Genomic DNA, 12,931 nt, shown 5'->3' with positions numbered 1-12,931 from the left:
CAAGGCAGGGCCACCTTAAGCTATGCTAATGAGCTAGGTGGAATAGGCATCTCTTTAAGGACAACTGTACTTTCCTTCCCCAGAAATCCTGTCCCTAGCATGGTTCTAGGAATAGCTATGTGAGAGGGATGGATCTGTTCATCCTTCTGAATTCTAACTAAGAAAGGTACAACTTTTTCATTCCCACCCCACCTCTCAGTTGCCGGTCAGGACCTAAATATACCTTTTCTGACACTTTAGACTTCCTCATTCTTTGTATAATTATCCCACATTTCAGCCACCACACTGCTTGCCACCATGTGGCTAATCTCCAGTCTGTTTAACTCAAAAGACATACCCACCTTTCCCTTCTCTTTTCCATTCTTCTCTTCTGGGTGACTGCTACTGAATAACGCTGGTGATAAGGTATCTGTTCACAGTAAAAAGAATTCCAGGAAAGTTAAGTGATTGACACTGGAGTCAGGAATCACATTTCTGAATAGTACCATTTGATAAACAGAGTTTAGAAATCTGAATAAAACTTATTTTAAATGTTGAGGAGATGAAACAGAGAAGGAAATGGAAAAGATTGGTCAATTCTAACCAGGAAAGTTCATGATGACTGTTGACTTTTTTATTCTTCTTATGACTTTAAACAAGTTAGTGAGGAGAAGAAATTATGTGAATGAATGTTTATTGCACTGTTGAAAAGTTGCTCTCCCAAAGAAACATTTCTTTTAGTCCTATGTTGTCCTACTTATTTAATGCAATTGTCTTTGATGATGCAACCAAAGCATTTTGAGAGGACAATGTTAGAGACTTATAGCGTATCTCAAAACCAAGTGTACTTATAAAAAACAGAATGGAAATACACAAATACATAAAGAGAGACAGGGAGGCAGGATATGTATTATTGGCAGCACAGAGCTAATTGATGTTATTATAAGTCAAGGGACTCTGGACATTTTTGAGAGGCAGGAAAAAAACAGAGATGTCTGGAACAGACTTTCCCTTGAACTGGTCTGAAGGAAGTGAGTGCTCTGATACCTTGATTGACTTTATGGCTTCAGAAATGTGGCAGAAGAAATAACTGTTTGCAAATAAGCTTGATATGATTTGTTTCACTAGCCCTGGTTTTCTGGTATTTTTCATATCATCTCTATATGATGTACCCATGATGTGGGAAAAATCATTTGCCTAGTTCCCGATGGTTAATTTGGGGCTGGCATTAATTATTCCTTGGGAAAGCCAGACCATTTAGGTATTTGAAAGGATTACATTATATGTTAGATTCATTAATCTCACCACCTGGATTCAGGTTAAAAAGAAAATGTTCATTTTAATTAAGGATCTATTCAGAAAATTGAAAACAATAAATGAAACAAAAATCGTACAGCTAGTCATTAAAAGCAATACTTTAATGTCTATTTTGCATGACAATGGGATAGCAGGACAGGTAAACAAAATCAAAGCACTCCTTAGCTGAAGAACCTAAAGAAAAACATGTGTTCTTTTTAATCTGTAAAATATGAATGATAATAGCAACACCCCTGCAGGTTATAAAAAGGACAGAAGTTGCATGTGGTAAGTTCAAGTTAAGCTTTTAGCTCTAAAATAGACTGTAAATAACATGATGGGTGTATATTGGTTTTGGTATTGGAAGAATTCGTGTTTGTTTTGTTAAAATTGATACTACATTGCCAGGTTACTATCTTCTAAACACTCACATCAATTTGCATAAGAGGACAATAAAAACATGAGGTTTACACAGACCATCTGACCTCTATATACAATATCACTGTTTATCAATTTTTTCTCCATTTACAAAATGTTTATAATTAGAAACCAAAAAGAGCTGGGCTGTGAGCTTTAGTTAAAACAAACAGGAATCTTGAAGTAATTGCCTAAATAAATAGACTTAATTATCATCACCTTGGCTTCATTACCACAGTGAAAATGTTTAAGACATTTCTTTTTCAAGTAAAAGGTTTTATCAAATGATTCTCTTTAAGAAAACCTTTGAGAACATTGTTTACAGTTTTGTACACTTTCTCAGTTTGAAAAAAAATGCAATTTCTTACTGATGATTGTTCTTCCTATGTTCAAAGATTCTTTTTGATTACCAACTCAGTATTTTTCTTTAGTTTCCACTCCTAGATACAACATTTTTACAGATAATTGATAAAAATTATAAAACTTTTTCTTGCAAGCACAGAGAATAATGTGCTACCAACAATCTAGTTAGATATATAACATTATAATTTAAAAAGCAACACCATAATAAAAAATTCATTTGCTATAATAGTAAAATAAATTTCAAAGTAAAACAAATACTCATTAAAATATTTCCACAGGGCCTTGCTCTTCTAATGGAAATGCTAAGTACAATAACAAGAAAGGTTTGAGAAATAAAAGCCATTTTTAAGGTTTCAAAACCATTTCTCACTATCTAAATGAATAGAACGATGAAAGCAAACAATGATTAGTTTTCAAAAGATCTTAAATCAAATGCCACACTCATAGAATGCCCTTGTTGACCTGATGTTCAATTATTTATTTTAGTTTTATTTTTCAAGGAGAAGCTGAATAACCATATGCATAATATAAAAGGAAAAATATAAATATTACTTGGTTGGTTTTGTGTTTGCTTAAAACATGTATAGTGCATATTAAAATATGTTGATCAGACATTCAAGCAAGACATAGTATGACTTGAGAAAGAGCCTAAGTTTGCATATTAAGAGAACTTTAAGTCTATGGACTGCTAATATCAGCTTTTATTAGTATTATCATTAAAGCTTAGAATTCTGCTTCTCCTCAAGAAACAGCATGTAGCCTAATGAATGGGACACAGAAATGATGCGGGTGATTCTTAGCTATCCTAACTACTTTGAGTTTGCTATTAGCTTACCTTATGTCTTCCCTTCCAAAAATCTCCAGGATTCAAATAAAATATTTGTAATGTATATGTAGGACTCCATCCACTTCACACACTTATCTTCAATCAACTGGAAAAATATATGTGGCTATATTTTTGTAAGCTTATATGTAAAAACAATGAGCCAATGACAATGCTCAATCCTTTCAAATGAGTAAATGTATTAATAAGTTGGAATTCAAGAAGGACAACATGAAATAACCTCAGGCACTTTAAGAGAATGCTGTCAAACAATATTATAGACCTGAGGCTTGTTGACATATAAAGGAGCAGAGGTCATGGAAGTCACCAATAGCTCCATGTGCTCAAGCTTTGTACAGGGGCCAGAGGCAGCTCTACACTCAAGTAATTAGAGCAGCAAAACTAGTTGGGAGACAAGAAGACACCTAGGATGCTCTGCCCAACCTGTTTTCTGCTGTAAGTTCATTTGCTGCTACTAATAAGAGAGAAAGGAGGAATTCAGCTTCTCGTCTTCCTTGATTTCATTAACAGAGGAACCCTCAGATGGCTGTTCTTTGTTGTCAACTTGACTACATCTAGAATTAACTAAAACCTCAAAATGGAGGGCACATCTATGATGGAGTTTTGCTTAATTAGAAGCAGGAAGATCTACTTCTAATATGGATCTTTGAGGCAAAGAGACTCACCCTTAATCCAGATCTGAGCTGGGAAAATCCACCTCTAATCAGACACTCCTGTAGGAAGTGTATATAAGTGTAGAAAAAAGAAACTTTTGCTCTTTGCCTGTTTGCTCTTGCTTTGCTAATGAGTCCATTCCTTCACTGGCATTACAGCCTACTTCTTCAGGATTCCAGCATCTACTGAAGACCCTCTGACATATCCAGCCTTGTGAACTGAACAATTTCTGGATTCTTGGAACTTCTTTTCATGGGTAGCCATTATTGCATTGGATTGAACCACAGAATATAAGTCATTCAAATAAATCTAATATCTATATCTATCTATCTATCTATCTATCTATCTATCTAGATAGATAGATATAGAGAAATTCCTTCTATAAATTCTGTTGCTCTAGACAACCCTAACTAATACAAATCCAGTTGTCAAATATTCTGGGGATTGTAATTCTCAGTTCATAAGTAACATATTAGAGAGAGAATAGATTGAGCAAAATGGTAATACATCAGCATGGGACAAGAGGGTATTAAATATTACACTTAATTATTGTTTTATTGATATAGTATTTATAGTGTATATCAACAGACAAAGAATATGTGGGGAATTTGCTTTTGCAAAATTACATTGTTTGGAGAGACAAGAGATTATGATTTTTGTTCAAGAAAGAATTTCTTTCATGGTATCTGCCTCTAAAATATTATGCTGTCCTTTATATCTAAGTATGATTGATGTCATAGAAAATAATGACTTGAAACATCATGTTCTAGTTGAAAGTTGCAGGAAACTATGAGTGAGGGCTGACAAGCTTCTGAAAGGGCTAATGCATGTTTGCAGACTTTAGGAAATCAGATGTGTCCTTCTGAACGAAGTCATAGTCATCAGTAAGTCATGTGAAACCTAATCACAAAGCTTCTAAATGGCACTAGTTACAGAAGTTATGATGGTGTCTCTGAGAGTATGGGGAGTTTCACACACACACACACACACACACACACACACACACTTACAAAATGACATCTTCAGGTAGTATGGTATAGTTAAAAAAAGTGTGGCTTCTGGAGGCAGAATATCAGATGTTAAAGACCAACCACACTTATAGAATGGAGTTCTTCCAGTTTTGAAATTTCAGTGCCCAGCATTTATATTAATTAAATGAAAGGTAAACTTTAACTAATTAATAAGACTGGTGTGGGAATTAAAAAGTTTAATATTCTGGTTATTTGAAGGAGATAGTCCTATATTTCAGGTCTCCGGTATATCTATGTGGTCCCTAGCTGGTGTCCTTCCTTGGACAGGCTTAGGAACTATACTGTTTTTTTAAGAAGTGCTGCTGGAGATCTGCTTCAGAAGCCAGGCAGGTATATTCAGGACCCAAAGAGGATGTGTGGAGTTGTTGGGGGGAGGGTAGGTGAGAGGGAGACAACAAGCAACTGAGAGTGAATCAGGATGACTGCCTGAAGCTTTTAATTGAAGAAAAGACTACACCTTTTATACTTATAGTTGCACATAGGATTAGATGGGAGACAAATGGCATGTGAGCTGGGGTGTGGTTTCATATCAGGGACTGAGAAATCTAACATTGACCTTGACAATAGGCACCGGTCATATGTTAATGGAAGGGCCACAAGTTCCTCTTGCTAGAGATAAGAATGACTGCTTTATCAAGCAGAACTTTACTCAAGCCTCCAAGGGAATCCAGACGCTGATCCAAATGCCTGACCTTGGGAAAAGGACTTCTTCTGGGGAGCAGACATTATACTACAATTTCTTAGTCTTCCTGTATGGGTTTGTTCCACTCATAATGCTCCCAAAGGGGGAGGTCTTTCCCCATTACACTGTACCATTCTGATTTCTCTGCAGTTACTAACTGAACTCTTGCCCTTATTGGCCTCAGGATCTAGACTTGAATTGTAGGCATTTCATCCTTGGGATCAGGTGTCTAGTAAATGTCAAACTTTCCTGTTCTTGGTATAATTAGGAGGGTACATTGAATTCCCAGTTTCCTTGGTGGTGGGGATTTTTTTTTCCAAAGAATTATTTTGTTTAGAGAGCTTGCCCCCAACCCCATTCCTGGGCACCAGCCACTCCGGGGAAGACCTGCCCAACTTGGCCCCAGGTTCTGGTCACAGGGCAGGTGCCCTTCTAGCCCCACCGGGAAGGATCCCCTTCTCTAAGACCCCTGGCAGACCCTGCAGTTTCCACGCCCTGCCCCCACGCCCATCCGCCTGAGCCCCAAGCCTCTTCCTGAGACTTAGAGGCCGGCCCCCAGCTCCCAGCTCCCATCTTGCCCCGGACTTCCCTTCTGAAGTACAGCACAGCACAGCACAGAGAGCTCCCATCTGGACAAGAGAGAAAGACTTCCTGAATCTGTCAGCTCTGTCTGAACCAAGTGTGCGGATAAGGCCAAGAACGAACCACAAGGAGATGGGCAGACGTCAAGGCAGAAACACATACAACAAAATGAATAGCAATACACCATCACCAGGCCCTAGCCCTCCTCCAACACCTAGACCTGAACATCAGAAATTGGAAGAAGCAGAAGAAAATAGCCTTATGAATGTCATCATGAAGAAGCTAGAGGCTCGTGTAGAGGAAAAGACAAAAAAATGTGAAGAACGCTGTAAACAACTAGAGGAAAGGGCAAACAAATTAGAAGAAATCAAAAAAGTCCTGGAAGAGAACAATAAAATACTGAAAGAAAATCAAGAAAAATCAATGAATCGAATGAAGGAAACAGTCCAAGACCTGAAAAGGGAAATAGAAAAAATGAGGAAGACACAAACAGAGGGAATGCTGGAAATAGAAAATCTGAGAAAACGATTGGGAACTTCAGATGCAAGTATAATCAACAGAATGCAAGAGATGGAAGAGAGAATCTCTAGCGTTGAAGACACAATAGAAGAAATAGATTCATCAGTCAAAGAAAACACTAAAGTCAACAAAGTCATGAACCAAAATGTCCAAGAAATTTGGGACACCATGAAAAGACCAAATGTGGTGGTATTTTACTTGTACTGAAATGTGATTTTAATTGTATGTTAATAAATAAAGTTGCCTGGGGGTCAGAGTTATAGAGCCATAGCAAGTGCGTGGCAGTGGTGGCGCACGCCTTTAAGGACCTGGAGGGCGGTACATACAGGCAATGACAAGGCAGTCACGTGTTTAGTTTACAACCAATGAGAAGGCAGAACATCTAGAGTATTTAAAGATGTACACACAGGAAGTAGGCCTCTTTTTCGGAGAGCTCTCTTGGCTGAAGCAGGATAGCTGAAGCAGGAAGGGTAAGGCTCTTAGTTCTGACCTCTTGGCTTTCTTCTCTGAATCGGCTCTGTGTTTCTTATTTTATAAGACGGTTGGTTACATCTACAACCAAATCTACGAATAGTAGGGGTAGAAGAAGGAGAAGAATACCAACTCAAGGGCACAGAAAATATATTCAACAAGATCATAGAAGAAAACTTTCCCAACTTAAAGAAGGAAATGCCTATGAAGATACAGGAAGCCTATAGAACACCAAACAGACTAGACCCCCAAAAAAGTCCCCTCGCCACATAATAATTAGACAATTAAACGTACAGAATAAAGAAAGAATATTAAGAGCAGCAAAGGAAAAAGGCCAAGTGACATATAAAGGCAAACCTATCAGAATAACACCCGATTTCTCAATGGAGACTTTGAAAGCCAGAAGGTCCTGGACAGATGTAATGCAGACACTAAGAGACCATGGATGTCAGCCTAGACTAATATACCCAGCAAAACTTTCAATCATCATAGATGGAGTGAACAAGACATTCCATGACAAAGCCAGATTTAAACAATATTTATCCACAAACCCAGCCCTACAGAAAGCACTAGAAGGAAAATTCCAACCTAAGGAAGTCAGATACACCCTCGAAAACGCAGGCAATAGATAAAGCCACAGTAGTAAACCCCAACGAAGAAAAGTACACACACATCACCACCAAAAAATAACAGGAATGAACAATCACTGGACATTAATATCCCTCAATATCAATGGACTTAACTCACCTATAAAAAGACATAGGCTTACAGAATGGATACGAAAGCAGGACCCATCTTTCTGCTGCATACAAGAAACACATCTCAAATTCAAAGATAGACACTACCTAAAAATAAAAGGCTGGGAAAAGACTTTCCAATCAAACGGTCTTAAGAAACAAGCGGGTGTAGCCATCCTGATATCCAGCAAAATAGACTTCAAACTAAAATCAATCAAAAGAGATCAAGAAGGGCATCATCATCACAGGAAAGATCCACCAAGATGAAGTCTCAATTCTGAACATTTATGCCCCAAACACAAGGGCACCCACATATGTAAAAGAAACATTATTAAAGCTTAAATCACATATAAAACCCCACACATTAATAGTGGGAGACCTCAACACCCCACTTTCACCACTGGACAGATCCCCCAAATCGAAACTTAACAGAGAAATAAAGGACTTAATTGATGTCATGACTCAAATGGACTTAATCGACATCTACAGAACATTCCATCCTAACAAAAAAGAATATACCTTCTTCTCAGCACCCCATGGAACCTTCTCTAAAATCGACCACATACTTGGTCACAAAACAAATCTAAACAGATACAAAACAATTGGAATAACCTCCTGTGTTCTATCAGACCACCATGGTCTAAAGTTGGATTTCAACAACAACAAAAACTACAGAAAACCTACAATCTCATGGAAACTGAACAATACCCACCTGAATCACCAATGGGTTAAGGAAGAAATAAAGAAAGAAATTAAAGACTTCCTAGAGATCAACGAAAATGAAGACACCACATATCCAAACCTATGGGACACTATGAAAGCAGTAATAAGAGGGAAATTCATAGCACTAAACGCCCACATAAATAAACTGGAGAAATCTCACACTAGTAACTTAACAGCACACCTGAAAGTTCTAGAACAGGAAGAAGCAAAGTCTCCCAGGAAAAATAGATGCCAGGAAATTATCAAAGTGAGAGCTGAAATCAATAAAATAGAAACAAAGAGAACAATACAAAAAATTAATAAAACAAAGAGTTGGTTCTTTGAGAAAATCAACAAGATAGACAAGCCCTTATCCAAACTAACCAAAAGACAGAGAGCATCCAAATCAACAAAATCAGAAATGAAAAGGGGGACATAACAACAGACATTGAGGAAATCCAGAGAATCATCAGGTCATACTTCAAAAACCTCTATTCCACAAAACTGGAAAACCTAAAAGAAATGGATAATTTTCTGGATAGTTACCACATACCTAAATTAAATCAAGACCAGATAAACTATTTAAATAGTCCAATAACCCCTAACGAAATAGAAACAGTCATTAAAAGTCTCCCAACCAAAAAAAGCCCAGGACCAGATGGTTTCAATGCAGAATTCTACCAGATCTTCAAAGAAGAGTTAATACCAATACTCTCTAAATTGTTCCATACAATAGAAACAGAAGGAACATTACCAAACTCCTTCTATGAGGCTACAATTACCCTGATTCCCAAACCAAACAAGGATACAACAAAGAAAGAGAACTACAGACCGATCTCCCTCATGAACATTGATGCAAAAATACTCAATAAAATACTGGCAAACAGACTCCAAGAACACATCAAAACAATTATCCACCATGATCAAGTAGGATTCATTCCAGGGATGCAAGGATGGTTCAACATACGAAAGTCTGTCAATGTGATACACCATATAAACAAACTCAAAGACAAAAACCACATGATCATCTCACTAGATGCTGAAAAGGCATTTGACAAAATCCAACACCCCTTCATGATAAAGGTCTTGGAGCGATCAGGAATACAGGGAACATACCTAAACATAATAAAGGCAATTTACAGCAAGCCAAGAGCCAACATCAAATTAAATGGAGAGAAACTCAAAGCAATTCCACTAAAATCAGGAACGAGGCAAGGCTGTCCGCTCTCCCCATACTTATTCAATATAGTACTTGAAGTTCTAGCCAGAGCAATAAGACAACATAAGGAGATTAAGGGGATACAAATTGGAAAGGAAGAAGTCAAGCTTTCCCTATTTGCAGATGACATGATAGTATACTTGAGCAACCCCAAAGATTCCACCAAGGAACTGATACAACTTATAAACACCTTCAGCAACATAGCAGGATACAAGATCAACTCCAAAAAATCAGTAGCCCTCCTATATACAATGGACAAAAAAGCGGAGAAGGAAATCAGAGATACATCACCCTTTACTATAGCCACAAATGACATAAAATACCTTGGGGTAACACTAACCAAGCAAGTGAAGGACCTATATGACAAGAACTTTAAGTCCCTGAAAAAAGAAATTGAAGAAGATGTCAGAAAATGGAAAGATCTCCCATGCTCATGGATAGGCAGAACTAACATAGTAAAAATGGCAGTCTTACCAAAAGCAATCTACAGATTCAATGCAATCCCCATCAAAATACCAACACAATTCTTCACAGACCTGGAAAGAATAATACTCAACTTCATATGGAAAAACAAAAAACCCAGGATAGCCAAAAGAATCCTGTTCAATAAAACAACCTCTGGAGGCATCACGATCCCTGACTTCAAGCTGTACTATAGAGCTACAGTAATAAAAACAGCTTGGTACTGGCATAAAAACCGACATGTGGACCAATGGAATCGAATTGAAGACCCTGACATTAATCCACACACCTATGAACAAATAATTTTTGACAAAGAAGCCAAAAGTGCACAATGGAAAAAAGAAAGCATCTTCAACAAATGGTGCTGGCAAAACTGGATATCAACATGTAGAAGGCTGCAAATAGATCCATATCTATCACCGTGCACAAAACTTAAGTCCAAGTGGATCAAGGACCTCAACATAAACCCAGCTACTCTGAACCTGCTAGAAGAGAAAGTAGGAAGTAGTCTTGAACGCATTGGCATAGGAGAACACTTTCTAAATAGAACACCAGTAGCACAGACACTGAGAGAAACAATCAATCAATGGGACCTCTTGAAACTGAGAAGCTTTTGTAGGGCAAAGTATACGGTCAACAAGGCAAAGCGGCAGCCTACAGAATGGGAAAAGATATTCACCAATCCCACATCTGACAGAGGACTGATATCCAGAATATATAAGGAACTCAAGAAATTAGACATCAAAATGCCCAACAGTCCAATTAAGAAATGGGCTATAGAACTAAACAGAGAATTCTCAACAGAGGAAACTCAAATGGCTGAAAGACATTTAAGGAATTGCTCAACATCCCTAATCATCAGGGAAATGCAAATCAAAACAACTCTGAGATACCACCTTACGCCTGTCAGAATGGCTAAGATCAAAAACACTGAAGACACCTTATGCTGGAGAGGATGTGGAGCTAGGGGAACTCTCCTCCACTGCTGGTGGGAATGCAAGCTTGTACAACCACTTTGGAAATCAATATGGTGCTTTCTTAGAAAATTGGGAATCCATCCCCCCCAAGATCCAGCTATACCACTCTTGGGCATATACCCAAGGAATGCTCAACCACACCACAAGAGCACTTGTTCAGCTATGTTCATATCAGCATTGTTTGTAATAGCCAGAACATGGAAACAACCTAGATGCCCTTCAACTGAAGAATGGATAAACAAAATGTGGTACATATACACAATGGAATACTACTCAGCAGAGAAAAACAATGACATCATGAAGTTTGCAGACAAATGGATGGACCTAGAAAAAATCATCCTGAGTGAGGTATCCCAGACTCAGAAAGACAAACATGGTATGTACTCACTCATAACAGGATACTAGATGTGGAACAAGGATGACTGGACTGCTACTCACATCACCAGGGAGGCTACCTGGAAATCAGGATCCCAAGAAAGACACAGGGATCGCCCAATGACAGAGAAATGGAATGAGATCTACATGAACAGCCTGGACAGGAGTGGGGGTAGTGAAGGGCGAGGGTCGAGGGAAAGAGAGCTTGGGTGAGTGGGAGATCCCAGCTGGATCAACAACAGAGAGGGAGAACAAGGAATAGGAGACCATGGTAAATGAAGACCACATGAGAATAGGAAGAAACAAAGTGCTAGAGAGGCCCACAGAAATCCACAAAGATACCCCCACAACAGACTGCTGGCAATGGTCGAGAGACAGTCCGAATTGACCTACTCTGGTGATGGGATGGCCAAACACCCTAATTGTCGTGCTAGAAACCTCATCCAACTACTGAGGGATCTGGATGCAGAGATCATGACTAGGCCCCAGGTGGATCTCTGGGAGTCCAATTAGCGAGAATGAGGAGGGTTTATATGAGAGAGAATTGTTGAGACCAAGGTCGGATAAAGCACAGAGACAAATAGTCAAACAAACGGAAACACATGAAATATGAACCAATGGCTGAGGGGTCACCAACTAGATCAGGCCCTCTGAGTGGGTGAGACAGTTGATTGGCCTGATCTGTTTGGGAGGCATCCAGGCACTGGCACTGGGTCCTGTGCTCATTGCATGAGTCGGCTGTTTGAAACCTGGGGCCTATGCAGGGTCGCTTGGCTCAGCCTGGGAGGAGGGGACTGGACCTACCTGGACTGAGTCCACCAGGTTGATCTCAGTCTGTGGGGAAGGCTTTGCCCTGGAGGAGATTGGAATGGGAGGCGGGCTGGGGGGAAGGTGAGGGGGGCGGGAGGGGGGAGAACAAGGGAATCTGTGCCTGTATGTAGAACTTAATTGTATTGCAAAATAAAAATTTAAAAAAAAAATAATTTTGGTAATGCAAATTAGGATAGAAGGTAAATTAGATACAAGCCTTTGGATTCACAAATATAGGATAGATAATGGAAAATTTTTTCTGAATTTGTTAAATGCAAATGGACTAGACATTGTTGTTGTATTTATTGCCTGTATATATTGTATATAGTTATTATACTTATTGTACATAGTTTTTTATATATTAGTTATAACCTTTTATAATTTTAGACAAATAAAAGGGGAGAAATGTGGTAATATTTTATTTGTGCAACCCAGTAAAGCTTATCTGGGGATCAGAATACAAACATAGAGGTCAGGCAGTGGCAACACATGCCTTTAATCCTAGCATTTGGGAAACAGAGATTCATCCAGATCTCTGTGAATTCAAGGCCACATTGAGAACAGAACCTGTCATGGTGGCACAAGCCTTTAATCTCAGGGCTAGTTTATCACAGAGGTCTGGAGGTCTGCACAGACAGACAGGAAGTGATAGAGCTTGGTGGAAAGTGGAAAGCAAAGTAGCTGAATGGAGAGAGGACATAAGATGACAGGGCACAGAAAATTATATAGGTATGAGTATACAGGAAGTAGCTCTCTCTCTTTGGATGAGGATTTACTAGCAGTAAGAATGTGGCTGGCTTCTTTCTGCTTC

General features: G+C 38.7%; 1 long non-coding RNA gene across 1 annotated transcript in view; it reads left to right on the top strand.

The window, feature by feature from the left end:
* LOC131923833 (uncharacterized) overlaps positions 1 to 3,806 on the top strand; it is a 48,939-nt gene extending 45,133 nt beyond the window's left edge. The window contains exon 3 of the long non-coding RNA XR_009382736.1: positions 3,712 to 3,806. This is a non-coding gene — a long non-coding RNA (uncharacterized LOC131923833). The remainder of the gene's footprint in view (positions 1 to 3,711) is intronic.
* The last annotated feature ends 9,125 nt before the right edge of the window (positions 3,807 to 12,931 follow it).

The sequence above is a fragment of the Peromyscus eremicus genome, chromosome 14 (assembly GCF_949786415.1).
Source record: "Peromyscus eremicus chromosome 14, PerEre_H2_v1, whole genome shotgun sequence".
NCBI lineage: Eukaryota > Metazoa > Chordata > Mammalia > Rodentia > Cricetidae > Peromyscus > Peromyscus eremicus.
Note: the sequence above shows the minus strand (reverse complement) of the source record. Positions and strands in the feature narration are given on the sequence as shown.